This window comes from Peromyscus leucopus, chromosome 4 (assembly GCF_004664715.2).
Source record: "Peromyscus leucopus breed LL Stock chromosome 4, UCI_PerLeu_2.1, whole genome shotgun sequence".
Classification (NCBI taxonomy): domain Eukaryota; kingdom Metazoa; phylum Chordata; class Mammalia; order Rodentia; family Cricetidae; genus Peromyscus; species Peromyscus leucopus.
Genome location: NC_051066.1, coordinates 50,849,414 through 50,864,826, shown reverse-complemented (window position 1 = coordinate 50,864,826; position 15,413 = coordinate 50,849,414). Strand labels below are relative to the sequence as shown.

The 15,413-nt window shown below is 36.4% G+C and overlaps 1 protein-coding gene across 4 annotated transcripts in view; it reads left to right on the top strand.

Moving 5' to 3' along the window:
- Positions 1-15,413, top strand: part of Atf2 (activating transcription factor 2) — a 92,020-nt gene that overhangs the window by 17,428 nt on the left and 59,179 nt on the right. For all 4 annotated transcript variants that reach the window (XM_028880624.1, XM_028880627.1, XM_028880626.2 and 1 more), the window contains exon 3: positions 12,702-12,777. The gene's annotated coding sequence lies outside the window, so the exon portion shown is untranslated. The remainder of the gene's footprint in view (positions 1-12,701; positions 12,778-15,413) is intronic.

Genomic DNA, 15,413 nt, shown 5'->3' with positions numbered 1-15,413 from the left:
AATATAAGAATAGTTTACATTTGTGTCAAATATATAAGAATCCATATCAGTGCAAATTATCTACGACTGATAGTTTCCTAAATCAGTTTACTGGTAGATACAATAATCCACCTTAATATACTATACCTATCCATTCCCCTTTTTCTTTACTAAAGGAGAATATTGAGTCTAAATTTTATTGTTCCACCCCCAACCCTATAGCTATACATCCATAACCCTGAGAAAAAAATGAAACCTTTGGGAAAGGAGCGTCATTTTCTTAGAACTGCTTCCTGCTGTTTAGGGGACAACCATATCTCTGTGGGGTCATATAAGAAAGCTTAGTTAGGTCTCAGTAGGGCTAGCCATAGAGTTTGCAACCAGTCTCAGAGTAATGGATAAGATTGTCTGAGATTCTGGCCAGAAGTGTAGTATGATAAGTCCATCTGATCTTAGAACTGTCCTGAAGAGTTTTCAGTCCAAAGCTGATCATTGAGTAATGCTCTTAGGTGTAATGTCATCATTCTGGACCGAGTAGAGTCATTGTTCTGGGTCCCCATCTTCCTTTTGGAGACTTCAGAGATTGCTATTGGGAAGACTTATTTTCACTGTGCAAGACTTGAACATTATTAATATCAAAATGGAAAGTTTGGATTTAAAGATGACATAACATGTAAAAAAGGATTCCAAGAAATCAAGAATAAGCATGGAGAGAAATAGAATCTTGATAACAGTGGTCCTTAGATTATTCGTTTTCTTCTATCTCACACCAGTTGGCTCTTTGGATATGAGACAGAATCTCTTAAATTTTTTTTTTCTTTTAATAACATGCTTGGGTTTAGAGAAGGAGAGAGCCACATTCCAACTGCAGCCAGCTTGATTTATAATTGAATCAGGACCACAATTATTCTAGAGTTAAGGAGATAATTGATGTTAGGCAGTGAGATTATTACCCTGTAGAGTATATTGGTACCAATAGGCCCTTCCTTTATGCAGTAGATGTCTAGGTGTCCAAGGCCTTATGATTTCTTGAAGATGGGTATTTCTGTTATCTTATAAAGACAAAAAAGAGATCCCTGCCCTGATCCTTGTTTGTTGAGTTTTCCTTACAACTTGTAGAGTTGTCACATAGGTGGATGAGCTATTACTTCTCATCAAGGGTTTTCTCCTGTTCAAAGTGAATTTTTATTAATTTTGTTGATATCCATAGCTTTTCTTCTGCAGGGGAAAAAAAAAAAAAACCCCTTCCCCAACATAGGACGTATCCTGATTTCTATTCTGAAGTCAACACATCTTTGAAGTAAACCAGTAGGTTTAGCTCGGGAGTCTTTTCTGTTGTCCAATGTCTCTGCAGCTGTTGTTCCTTTCTCATCAGCACTGAGAAAATTCAAAGTTAATAAAGCATTATGTAATCTATTTCTAGGAGTCATTGTTACCTGTTTCTGTTTATTTAGCATATTCTTTAAAGTTCGATTGGATCTTTCTATGACTGCTTGGCCTGTTGGATTGTGTGGTATACCTGTAACATGCATTATATTGTAATAAGCAAAATCTGTCTCATTTTATTTGATTCATATGCTAGAGCATTGTCAGTTTTAATTTGTACAGGTATTCCCATGATGGCCATAGCTTCCAATAGGTGTATAATCACAGAGTCAGCCTTTTCAGAACTCATAGGTGTTGCCCATTGAAATCCTGAATAGGTGTCAATGCTATGGTGTACATATTTTAATCTTCTAAATTCTCCAAAATGAAACACATCCATCTGCCAAATTTTCTTTGTATATCTTTAGAATTACTTCCTTCAGGTAATGGAGTTTGGTTATAGAAGGAATAAGTAGGACTTTTTTTTTTTTTAAATAATTTCCTTGGCTTGTTGCCAAGTGCTGGAAAAGTCCTTTTTCAAACCTTTGCTATTTACATAGTATTTCTTATGAAATTCTGAGGCTTCTAGCACATTACCTATTAATAACTGATCAATCTCCTCATTACCTTGTGCTAGAGGACCTGGCAGACCCATATGGGATCTGATGTGTGTTACATATATAGGATGTTCCCTATTTCTGATGATTTCCTGTAATTGTATAAATACTGAGGTTAATTCTGTGTTGTGTATAAGTTCAGCAGTTTCAATATGTAAAACAACTCTCTCTGCATATTGAGAGTCAATAACTATATTGAGAGGGTCTGTGAAGTCTATTATACCATAAGAATAGCATATAGTTCTGCCTTTTGTACAGAATTGTCGGGGCTTTGAACCACTTTACTTAAGTCTCCTGATTTATAACCTGCCTTTCCTGATTTATTTGCAAAAGTATAGAATGTGGAGACTCCAGAGATTGGTTTTTGCCATACAGTGTGAGGAAGGACCCATTCAGTTCTCTTTATGAATTCTATTCTCTTGCTTTTGGCGTAACAGTTGTTAATATCTCCCAAAAAGTTACTGCAGGCTCTTTGCTAAAGAGGAAATTTTCCTCATTAGTTAAAAGTACCACAATTTCTGCTGGGTTCATTCCTGTCAACTGACGAAGTCTTAATTTTCCTTTTAGAATCAATTCAGAAATATTTTCTACGTAAGTCTTTAACTTCTTACTTGGCTGCTAGAAATACCATTCCAATGTAATATCTTCTCTCTCTGCACCAGAATCCCTGTGGGAGAGTGTCTGGAGGAAAGGATGACCAGAAAACAGTTAAGTTCTGGATTCACACAATCCACACGTGCCTCTTGTATTTTCTTTTCTACTAAAGCCAATTCCTTCTCAGCTTCAGCTGATAATTCTCTTGGACTATTTAAGTCCTTGTCCCCTTTTAGGATATTGGCCAAATTTACTAGTCCATCTTTAGGTATTCCAATGATGGTCTGTAAGTTGGAAATGCTTTTTAACAATGTTTGAAAATCATTAAGATTATGCAGTCGATCTCTCCTGAGTTGTACCTTTTGGGGTCTAATTTTTTTGTAGCTCTATCTTATATCCTAAGTAATTAATAGAATCTCGTCTTTGTATTTTTTTTTTCAGGAGCAATTTGTAATTCCCAGGCGAGGCAAAACTTTCTTTACTTCTTCAAACATATTTTCTAAGGTACCTAACTTTGGATCAGCTAACAAAATATCATCCATATAATGGTAGATTATAGATTGTGGAAATTTTGCATGAATTATTTCCAGCGGTTCTTGCACAAAATATCAGTACAGGGTAGGGCTAGTTAGCATTCCCTATAGGGGACCTTCTATTGATATCTCTTGACCAGATGGGAATTATTTTAAGTAGTTACTGTGAAGGTAAATTTTTCTCTATCCTTTTCTTGTAGTAAGTAGTATGGGGGGAAAAACAGTTTTAAGTCAATAACTATAATAGGCCATTCTTTGAGTAACAGAGAGGGCAAGGGTATCTCATTCTGTAAGGAGCCCATAGATGGAATTGCTTTATTTATGGCTCTCAAATCTGTCAGCATTCTCCATTTACCAGATTTCTTTTTAATAACAAATACAGGAGAATTCCAAGAGCGGTAGATGTAGCACAAATCTTAAAAAGTTCTTATTAATAAGATCAAACCTGAGCCAGGTATTGGGGTGTATGCTGGAAGATCAGAGAGACAGAATAGGCCACAGCTTCCTCACCTCGCCAATTCCTCAACTGATCCTGTTTCCTCAGATTGGAAGCCTCTCAGTCCTCATCCCAAATGAATCTCAGCTGAACTGTGCTGCTTCAAAGCCTGAAAACTTAAGCAGCCAAATGCTTCTAGTTTCTGGTCTTCACACCTTATATACCTTTCTGCCTTCTACCACCACTCCCTGGGATTAAAGCCTCACTTTCTGGGATTAAAGGCATGAGTCACCACGCTCGGCTGTATCCTTGAACACATGGATTTCTGCCTCTGGAATGCTAGGATTAAAGGCGTGTGCCTCCACTGCCTATCCTCTGTGTTCAATATTGTGGCTATCCTGTCTCTGACCCCAGATAAGTTTATTAGTGTACATAATATTTTGGGGAACACAATACTACCACAGGTAGATTCTTCAGTGTGTTGAGCATTTAATTGCTCCTGAACCGGCTGTTCTAAAGCTCATAGTTTCTCTTGTGTCATAGGCCATTGTCCAACCCAGACAGGTTTATCCGTTAGCCATTTTAAAGACATGGTCGTTGGTACTTCTGAGAGTTCAACGGCAGTTATGCTCTGTTTATGTACAGCCTGAATGGTTGGTGATAGTATCTTACCATATTATTCCCAGAAACATGAATTGGTCTATATTCCACTCCTGAGATTGGAGGAATTTTAATCTGGTGTCCCATTGCTGTAACAGATCTCAGCCTCAAAGATTCGCTGCTACATTTGCCACAAATGGGCTCCAGCCTTCCTCTCTGTCCTTTTGGCCCTTTACATTCAGCCCATCTCGAACTTTGTTTTACCTGAGATACAGTTCCAATCCATAGAAATTGGACACTTACCTCTTGAAGAGGCCAGTTTGGATGCCATGATTTTAGTGTAATTATAGTCACATCCACACCTGTCTACACTAATCTTTCAAGGACAATGTTATTAATTCACACTTTAAGCTTTGGTCTTTGTTCATTTATGGAAGTCTGCCAAAATATTCCTTTTATGGTGTATTCTGGCTTTTTTGATCCATCTATCAAAGTTGTTCTGTCATCCAGTGCAATATTGTTCTTTACATTAGGCACTGGATTATTCAGTTGTCCTGAGAAGGAATTTCCTCTGCAGTGATTGGAAATGTTTGGACCACATTCACAAAATTTGCCTTCACAGTAACTACTTAAAATAATTCCCACCTGGTCAAGAGATATCAATGGAAGGTCCCCTATAGGGAATGCTAAATAACCCTACCCTGTGCCAATATTTTGTGCAAAAACCGCTGGAAATAATTCATGCAAAATTTCCACAATCTATAATCTACCATTATATGGATGATATCTTGTTAGCGGTTCAATTTGGGGGCCTCTGGCCCCCTGAGGCATTTCCCACTGGCAAAGGGTTGCCTTATATATATCTTGTTGATCTGCATTCATTGGTCCAATGATGGCCTTTGCCATACCTTCCACATAATCCAGAAGGTTGTTGTCTCCTGTTTGGGTTATTTCTAGAAGAAGCATTGCTGTATACAATTTCTTCTTATATGACCTGGTATACCACAGTTAAAACATTTGTTACCTTGATACCTCCTTCCACTTTTAGAAATCGCCTCTCCTATCCAAGCCTCATTACCATAGTTAAGAGACTCAACACCATTTGTATGTTGAATCCATTCTTCTAAAGGTGCTGACCTGGACTTTAAAGGTGTGAGTATTCTTTTTCATTCTGTATTAGCATTATCAGTCAAAGATAGAGTTAATACTTGTCTTAATTGTGGGTCTGATATTGTGTTGTTTACAGCCATTGTCAGACTTTGTAAAAAAAAAATCAGTAAATGATTCTTTTGACTCTTTAAAATCTTCAAATATAGCTCAGTTGGTTTCCATGGTTCTGGAATTTTTTCCCAAGCATTTAAAGCTGCTCTATGGCATAGGAATAATGTATGCTCATCATGGTAGTTTGTACATTTAAATCAGCGAAATGGTCCTCACCAAGAAATTAATCTTTGGAGATCTTAAAACTTTTGATTTTTACCTTGCTATTCAAGGACCTTCCGCCTCTTCTCTTAACCAGCTTTTCCATTGTAACTGCTGGCCATATTCTAACACAGCTGAGATTAATTAATTCCAGTCATCTGGTATAATTCTATTTCTATGAGACCATGTATTTAATGTCTATTTTACATATGTTGAATGTATTCCATAGGTGACTACCACTTCCTTAATATCATTTAAATCTCCCATATGAGTAGGTTACCAATATAGTTTATATATTCTTCAGGCTGTGTATAATCTGCTGGCTTCTCACAGATGGTGACAGGATAAGCCATTTTATTTTTATTTATTTTTTTAAAGATTTATTTATTCATTATGGATAAAGCGTGTATGACTGCAGGCCAGGAGAGGGCACCAGATCTCATTACAGATGGCATGTGGTTGCTGGGAACTGAACTCAGGACCTCTGGAAGAGCAGTCAGTGCTCTTAACCTCTGAGCCATCTCTCTAGCCCAAGATAAGCCATTTTATAAGAGCCACCTGGTGATGTTATTACTTGTATGGCTCTGCCCTTCTGTTTATTAGTTCCTTTATTATCCTTACTGAGAGACTCCTCCAGAGCTTGAAGTCAATTAACTACTGCCTGTTGCAGTGTTTGAACCCCCTCTGTTGTAAAGGATTCTAGAGATTTCATGGAATCATACAGTTTTTTATATTCACCAGAAACATGATTCCACAGACTTTATTCTGTCAATTAGCAATGATGGTCTTTCCTCCGTAGAAATTATCTGAATGGCATTAAGATTGCTCTGAAGAGTTAATGTTTTATCCATTCATATTTATAATCAGTAGAATTGAATCTAGTTGTTCAGTTATTATTAACAGACTGAAGTTCTTGTGGTAAATTAGCAGATTACAAAGAAAAAATCTATTTAAGTCCTGTATCAGTCCCATTAATGTCTCACTTTTGCTGTTATTATTAAGCCAATTTTTCATTGATATGAGATGAATCACTATGCTTATTGCTAGTATGGTGAACATTGTATATGTCCCAGGAAGGTCATATATGTCCTGTAATATTTCATTCATAATACAAACAGAAAGGTTTTTAAATCTCTGAATAGTGAAATTGTCTGCCAATTTTTGAGAAATATTCAAAATTTGTAAAGAAAATTTTTATTAATTTATTAATCAGTTTAAAGTGTAAAATTATTAAGTAATTTACCTCAGATAAAATCCTTGAAAGATTGTCCTGTAGCCCAAGATCATGGGTGGAACAAATACCACTACATAAAGATGGAAGGAAAATAGCAATTTAAATAAAGGCAGTCCAGTTTGTAAACTGTGAACTAATGATAGGCATTGTCTGATATATGATGATGCATAAATTGATATATGTGTTTTTTCTTGAGTCTTGAGGTTCAGTTCAAATCAGAGAAATTGCATGAATGGACAGTTTCTATAATTTTGACCCTCTAAATTTGGGAGAAACTAAAATGTACATTTATTTTAAAAGTAAACCAGCTAGGTGGTGGTGGTGGTGGTGGTGGTGGTGGTGGTGGTGGTGGTGGTGGTGCAGCACACCTTTAATTCCAGCACTCAGGAGGTAAAGGCAAACGGATCTCTGTGAGGTCCAGGACAGCCAGGACCACACAGATAAACCCTGTCTGTAAAAACAAAACAAAAAACTGTAACCATTTTAAAGCATGTATGAAGAAGAAAGAGATAACAGTAATTTTTTTTACACACTTACTTGCATTTTGAGCTACTTGATGTGCAAATTAATAATCTGATTAAAAGTATTCTCCATTAAATTTATTCCCTGAGGACAAGGGACTATGTCTGAATCATTGTCCTCTAGAGTCTAGCATAGTTAAAACACTTGTAGCCTATGAAATAGTGTTTACTGACTACATACTGAAGCAAATAAGATCTGAATTTCAGGATAGAGGGAGAGTAGATGAGGGAGATCATAGTGATTAGTGTCAACTGAAAAGGGGATGAATGGGAGTGAGCCATAAGGTTGTTCTAGGATAAGGAAGGGAGCTATTAAAACCCCACATAACTAGGGACAGACTAAGAGATAGTGTAGACTGGGGTGGAAGGCAGGCATCAGGCTGTAGGGCTCTGAAAACAATGTTAAAGATTTAAAGCTGTATGTGCTCTAAGAGGATTTTCTTCATAACTGGTCCTCTTTCCTTTCATTTTGGCTATTACTACTGAGTTCAGGTTATCATTCATTCTTGAATTTAGCAGAATCCTGTTCTCTTTCTTTCTTTTTTTAGTGTTACCTTCTTTTAGATACATTCTACATTTTTATTAGTGATTTTGCCAAATTAAAAAATTTGAATTTAGTGTTAAAGAGAAGGCTTAGTGCTTAAGAACACTTACTGTTCTTCTAGAGCATTAGAGTTGGATCCCTAGCACCTCCTATCATCTGGCTCACAACCACTTGTAACTCCAGCTTTAAGAGGATCCACTGCCTCTGATCTCTGGGGACACTTGCCCTCCCATGCCACACATAGATACATGTACTTCATTCAAAATCATAAAAATTACTAGTTTTTTTAATTTAAGCAAGGTGTTGTGGTACACTCCTGTAGTCCCAGCACTTGGAAAGCAGGAGGATCAAGCATTCCAAGATAGCTACATGGGACCCTGTCTTCAAAGAAAAAGAAAAAGAAGTGAATCAGTCCTTATGGTGTGTGTCTTTAATCTCAGAACTCAGGAGGCACAGGCAAGCAGGTCTCTGGAGTTCACGCCCAACCTGTTATATGTAGTAAGTTCCAGACCAGCCAGGGCTGCATAAATGAGACTCTACCTCAAAAAAATGAGAGAGAGAGAGAGAGAGAGAGAGAGAGAGAGAGAGAGAGAGAGAGAGAGAGAGAGAGAGAGATATGAGTTTTTTTAATAGCAAGGTTGACTAAATTTTCTATTTATTTATTTATTTATTTATTTATTTATTTTTTATTTTTTTTTTTTCAGATAGAATTTCTCTGTGGCTGTCCTGGAACTCAGTCTGGAGACCAGGCTGGCCTCGAACTCAGAGATCAGCTTGCTTCTGCCTCATGAGTGCTGGAATTAAAAGTGTGTGCCACCATTGCCCAACTCTAAATTTAAACACTTTACATGCGTTCTGTAGACTCAAACTCCAGTCTTGTTTGTACAGCAAGTGGTTTGCCTTCTCAGGAATCTGTTTTATTGTGGCTCAATCCGTTATCTCCTGTGTGTGAAAATCATAGCCAACTAGCTTGTCTTGTCCTTTGAGAGGGCTCAATTCAGGCGTCATTTCTTTTGGTAGTCTGCCCAGGCCCCCTCCAGAGTTTATTACTTTGGGAACAGAAACATCATCAGATAAATTAAGTTTAAAATAAATTTTAAAAGACTACTAAATCAAGAACACATGGTCAGAAATCCAAGTAATAAGTAAAAACCTATGGCTATGAGTATAACTCAGTTCTAGAGCATGTGCCTAACATGTATACATCCTTTGTTTTATTCCTTATCAACTCATAGGCACATACACACATACACACACCTTAATCATCTATATTCAAGAGAGAGAATTTGAACTCACGTTTTAAATAAATAGGTCATATCCACATGGTTTGATACAGTATAGCTGTTGAAAATGGTATCTCAGCTAGGCCTGTAATTCATTCCAGGATGTGGAAGGCAAAAGTGGAGAATTGTTCAAAGTTCGAGGCTAGCATGGTCTACAAAGCAAGTTTCAGGCCAGCCAGAGGTATATAGTGAGATACTGTCTCAAAAATAAAGTATCAGTTAATATTTAGTGGCATTACTATTGAGTACTATAACAAAATTTAGATAATTGTCTTTTAAAGCTATAAAACTTCATGTGATTTTTGAAGTTATATATGTCCATATATTGACAAGATAGAAATATGTAACAGCAGTTGTCTCTGAATGGTGATACTCTAGGTGTCTCCTGACACACCCCACACACACACACCCCCCACACACCCCCGCCCTTTTTTGTATGCACTAGTGAGAATAAATTTAAATTTTCTCACTAAGTTCAACAGGTGCGATTTAGTATGTATTTTTAGAAGGAACATGTAATCTTCCGAATCCCAAGTAAGACATGAACTTTAAGTGTTTGTTTTGCTGTTTTTGAATGATATAATATTGGCATATGAAGGATACCTAATTCTGAATTTTTTTTTTAAATTCTCAAAGGAGTTTATGTTATTTAGGTTTTCACAGTCTGGTAAGGTACTTTAATTTTAGCTTAGATTTATGGGTATTTAGCTTTAATCAAGTCTTAGACTGTTGTCCAGGTTGACCTAGAACTCACTGTATAGCCCAAGTTGACTTCACACTCAAGACATTCTTCCTGCATAATACACAGTAGCCAGCTCTATAACCAATTTCTACATCACTCAAATACAAATAAAGTGATTTTGGTCATGTTTTACATATAGACTAACTTAGAAATTTATCAGTGGAAAAATTAATGAGTGCTTAATATGGAGTTATTACCCAGTATTTATAAAAATCTTTTCACTTGAAATTATATTGCTATATATTTTCAGTAGCTATGAATTTATATAAAATACTCGTAACTTATTGCGGGTCTGGAGCATTAGAGTCTCTGTAACAAAAATTAGGAATCAGAAGCCTGGGACAAATCACTTTATCATCAGAGCCATCTCTACTACTTCTTGCTCTTGTTTTAAAGAAAAAAAAACACATGCCGGGCGGTGGTGGCGCACGTCTTTAATCCCAGCACTTGGGAGGCAGAGGCAGGCGGATCTCTGTGAGTTCGAGGCCAGCCTGGACTACAAAGTGAGTTCCAGGAAAGGCGCAAAGCTACACAGAGAAACCCGTCTCGAAAAACAAAAAAAAAAAAAAAAAAAAAAAAAAAAAAAAAAAAACTAAAAAAAAAAAAAGAAAGAAAAAAAACAGTGACTTCCATTTGAGTGCTTATGGTAAACAAATTATTTTGCTTTTTTTTTATTTTTCTCTCAAAAGTATATTATAGATAGCTCTTTTAAAAGCACACAGTGATTGAGTTAAAGCTTATGCTCTGAAAATAGTGTATTCCTTCTTAGATGTAGGATCTGTAGGACTAATGTCTTCCCACCTCACATAACAGCACTTGCTTAACATTAAAGGTCCTTCAACTTGGTTCTCTGATACTTGCTGTGGTTAATCCCTGACCTACACCACATTTTTACTGGGCATTTGTGTCTTCATTGGTACTGAAGCACTGAAATGCAACTACTTCGAGTTTTTAGGAATGGGAAGGCCATAATTCTTCATGATTTTTGAACTTCAAGTCATGCATTTCACAAGCCATTTATAAGCTCCCTTGGCAGCTTCTGTTATATAAAGATATTTTCAAACTTGCTGTGAAAACATGGTGAACCCTGATTGAAAGGTTTGAGATTTAGTTAGATTATCAAGAGATAACACTTAGAATCTCTTAGAGGAATTGTTAGCATTTGTGTCTGTAGATGCTTGAACTGTTAGTATTTATAGCTATCTCCATTGGGTATTACATAATTGTGGTAAGAGAATGGGTATCTGTGTCAGTTGGCTAGGAAAGTGGCTGTGTAGGTAAGGTACTTGTTTTGAAGGAAAACAGTGACACTGGAGATACCAAGGGTCAACTCCTTAAGAAGGTTCTTTTAACTATCAATTTGTATGTATGTATGTGTGTGTGTGTATATATATAGTTAATATTTACATGTTTTTGTTTCTGAGTGATGTTGTTGCCTTAGGTAGCTAACTCACAGATAGCTACCTTGCCCTGTTTGAGCTTACAGTTTGTTGGTAGTTACAGAAGCATGATGAGATGGTCTTTGGATTATCCTAGTGTTCTCTTCATAGGCAGCATTGTACAGTTAGATGTGAGTAGAGAAATGATCTATTTGACCTGGGGTACAGAAGACAGTGCCTTCTTCCCACCTCCTAAACTAGGACAGCCTTTGCTCCAGGACTCAATGCTGTAGTAGCCAGTTGTACATTTCTGTGTGGGAATTATCTACTTTTTTTGAGCAAGACATTGAGCACACATAAACAAGCAAAATTATGAAAAGTATAATTTCCCCCAAACACCACTAATTTTATTTGGGATAAGAATATTGTTTACTGTCTTTAACACATGATGGGGGGAGGAAGAGTTGGGATAGGAAGATGGCCCAATCAGGTACAAGCAAGAGCACACTTCTCTAACCCTGGCATAGGGGGTGGGATGGGAACAGAGGGGTGGATCCCTGAAGTTCATGGCCAGCCAGTCTAGCCCAGTGAATGAGTTTCACACTCAGTTCCAAGTTCAGCAACAGAACCTATTTTTAAAAAATAAGGTGAAAGACAAGTAAAGTGTACCTCTGTCGACATTCGTGTGTATCTGCATGCACATGTTACATACACATAAACAAGTACACAGTACACATACCATGTACACAAGCACCAAAATGCTTACAAAGAATTGGCAGATGTTTTTAAAGTGGTCCATTTACCTTGTTAGTTTCAATATGATTTCCATATATACATATCTATTTAATTTGCTTATATTTAAGCTAACATTAAGTATACAAAGTTATGGAAGAGGAAACTTTATATTCATTTATAAATATAAAAGAGGATCATTTATATTCAGGAACAAATAAATTTTGATAATTTTCTAAGTAGAAATTTTGAAGAATTCTGCGTGCATGCATGCGTGCGTGTGTGTTAAGTAAGTTTTGTTTTGTAACAAGGTATCCCTGTGTAACCCAGGCTGGCTATGATCCTCCTTCCTAGCCTCCCAGTGGGGATTTTAGGCATATACCACCAAGCCTGGTTTAGGTCTGGTTTTTCTTTTCAGACTTCAAATGTAAGAAAAAAAAAAAAATGCTGTTTTAATGGCTGCTGGCCAACCATGCCCTAAGGACTAAATTAAATACTTCTTTCTTTCTTTACCCTTTCATGGAGCTTGATGGATTAATACCTCTAATTAATGCATTTATGTAAATTTGCATATTTCAGAAGTAATGTATTGTTATAAATATTCTTGATTTTTGCTGAAATAGTGTTGAGAGTGATCGAGTACTTTCATTTTCAAAATCAATGTATTGCAAGAAGTGCTTCAGTGCTATTTTTAACAGTGTGAAACCATTTTGTTTTCAGTATCTTTGCCATGAAACAGAGGACATGATAAACTGTTTAACTTAATGAAATTCAAGTTACATGTGAATTCTGCCAGGTAAGTGCATACAATAGTTAATATTTTGAGCCATGTTTCATATTATAAGTTATAAAACTTATTTTTCATAAGTTTTATCTACTAGGTGCATATTTCAATGCATTTTCACTAAATCTGAAGCATCTTGTTTGTATGTTTTTCAGTTGGTACTCATTTCTGAATTATTGAGTTAAGAGCATTAAGATAACTGTTGTAGTAGCACAGGTCTATAATCTCATTACAGAGACAGGACCCACCCCAAGATTAAGGATCAAGGCCTGTGCTACGGTAGTGACACCCTATCTGAAACAAAGCAAACCAATGAAAAAGATTATCCAAATGTGTGTTTTATGGTTTTAATGTCCTGAAATGAGTTCTTGCTGATCTGTTAGGAAAGTGTTGAAATATCAAATAACAGTTACAGAATGTCATATACTCAAGTCCTCTTGGTTCAGTTTACCAGGTACTAGGATCATGTGGTCATACCAGTGCCCTGCTTTTAAAAAGCAAGCTATAAGTTGTTAAAAGGGTTAATTTTAGTCTTTAAGTGGAAATTCTGCAGAAGGAAAGTAATTTTGACCCAGAAATGTCTTTTTATAGTTATATTTGAATCAGGATCAAGATTGTTGGGTAGTATATCTATTAGATGTTCATTTAAGCTTAAACAGTTCCTCTCTCTGCTCTTCCTCTTTCCCCATGAATTTTACTTGTTGAAGACTGGATTATTGTCTTAATAAATGTTAACATGTATTGGCTTAGGCTGATTGATTGCTTGCTAGATAGAGATTATTTCATATGTTCTGTGGGGTTTTTTTTGTTGTTGTTTTTTTGTACTTGGGATAAAGAAGTTTTACTAGATTCAGCTCTGACACCACTTCTTTATCCTCTGCAATTATTTTATTTTAATTCTGATGTTCAACTGATACGTGTTTTCAGCTTGATCTAAACACTGTAAAGGTGACATCAATTTTCTCTTAATATTGTGGTTGTGTTATTGTTTGGGGCAGGGTCTCACTATGTAGTTCTGGCTAGTTTTCTTTGAATTCTCTGTCTCTCTTCAGTGATTTTTAAATAAATGATTCTTTGATGGTTAGGAACCATCTCAGATTTAGAAGGTTTTTCTGGAACACATGTGTATGGATGAAGGTACTTGTATTTTTTTTTTTTTTTTTTTTTTTTTTTTTGGTTTTTTCGAGACAGGGTTTCTCTGTTCTTTGCGCCTTTCCTGGAGCTCACTTGGTAGCCCAGGCTGGCCTCGAACTCACAGAGATCTGCCTGGCTCTGCCTCCCGAGTGCTGGGATTAAAGGCATGCGCCACCACTGCCCGGCCGGTACTTGTATATTTTTGTCTTATTTCTTAGGTGTACTATTTTGGTTTTGCCTGATATTGAAGTATAAATAGACCAAAATACACTTTGTAGAGTTTTGTTTTGTCAATCTTTTTCTTTCTGAACATTGCTTTTTGGGTTCTTTTAAAGAAACTTTTAGGGTTACAAAGCTGGATCTGCACTGAAAAGTACTTGTTCTTCTGAAGAATCCAGGTTGTGTTCCCAACACCCAGATGGCTGCTCACAGCTATCTGTAACTCCAGGGATCTGATGCTCTCTTTCAGTGTCTACGGGCACCACACACACATTGCACATACATGTAGGCAAGACACTCACAAATGTCAAGTAAAAAAAGAGAGAAACTTGCCTATATCAAAATCATGAAGATCGTTACCATAGTCTAACTCATCTCTTTGACTTGACTTGTGTAATGTGAGATGGCAAAAGGTTGAATCCATGGGTTTTGTTTTTTTCTTGATTTAGCATAGCATTAGACTCTCAAAGGACTTAGAAAAATGAAATCCATATACAACATTTCCTAAATTTATTTGGATGTAGATATTTTCTATAACTACTAATATCCTTGTAGAGTATGCTTTTGGAAACATTTATCTAAAAGATTAATTAACCAGAGTTGTAAAGGGTCTATCCTAAGCTACTAGTTAAATCAAATACTATTGATAGAAAATTTGTAGAACCAAATTTGGATAAAGTCATTTCTTCTCCCACTGAAATTAGTCAAGATTGAAACCTTTGTACAAATCAGGTGATATTATGTGTGGGTCTATTTGTGGGCTCAATTCTTTCCCATTGCTTTGTATTTTACAATTTGACTGATAACCACCCTGTCTTAATTATTGCTGTATTATAGTGGATCTTGATATAATATCTGATTTTTCTAAATTCTATAGCTTGATTATATGTCTTCAGGATTACCTTTGCCCTTTATAAATCTTAAAATCAGAGTTTTTCCTCTCTCCCTTTTTCCCTTCCTCCCTCCCTCCCTCCCTCCTCCCTCCTCCCTCCCTCCCTCCCTCCATCCATCCATCCCTTCCTTTGTCTCCCCCCACCCCACCCCCAAACCTGCTGAGATTTTGGTTGGGACTGACCTTGATCTGAAAGAGATTACTTGGAGCAGAACTACCATCTCATAGGCTCTTACAGTGTATGAACATGATATAGCTTCCATTTATCTAGACCGTCTTAAGTACTTGTGAAAATATAGTTTGTTCTGGGGTTTGATGTTTTTGTGTTCAGATGTGCAGTTTACTTTTTATTTTTATATATTCAATTTAGTATAAAATGGAATTGGGTAAATAGACAACAGGG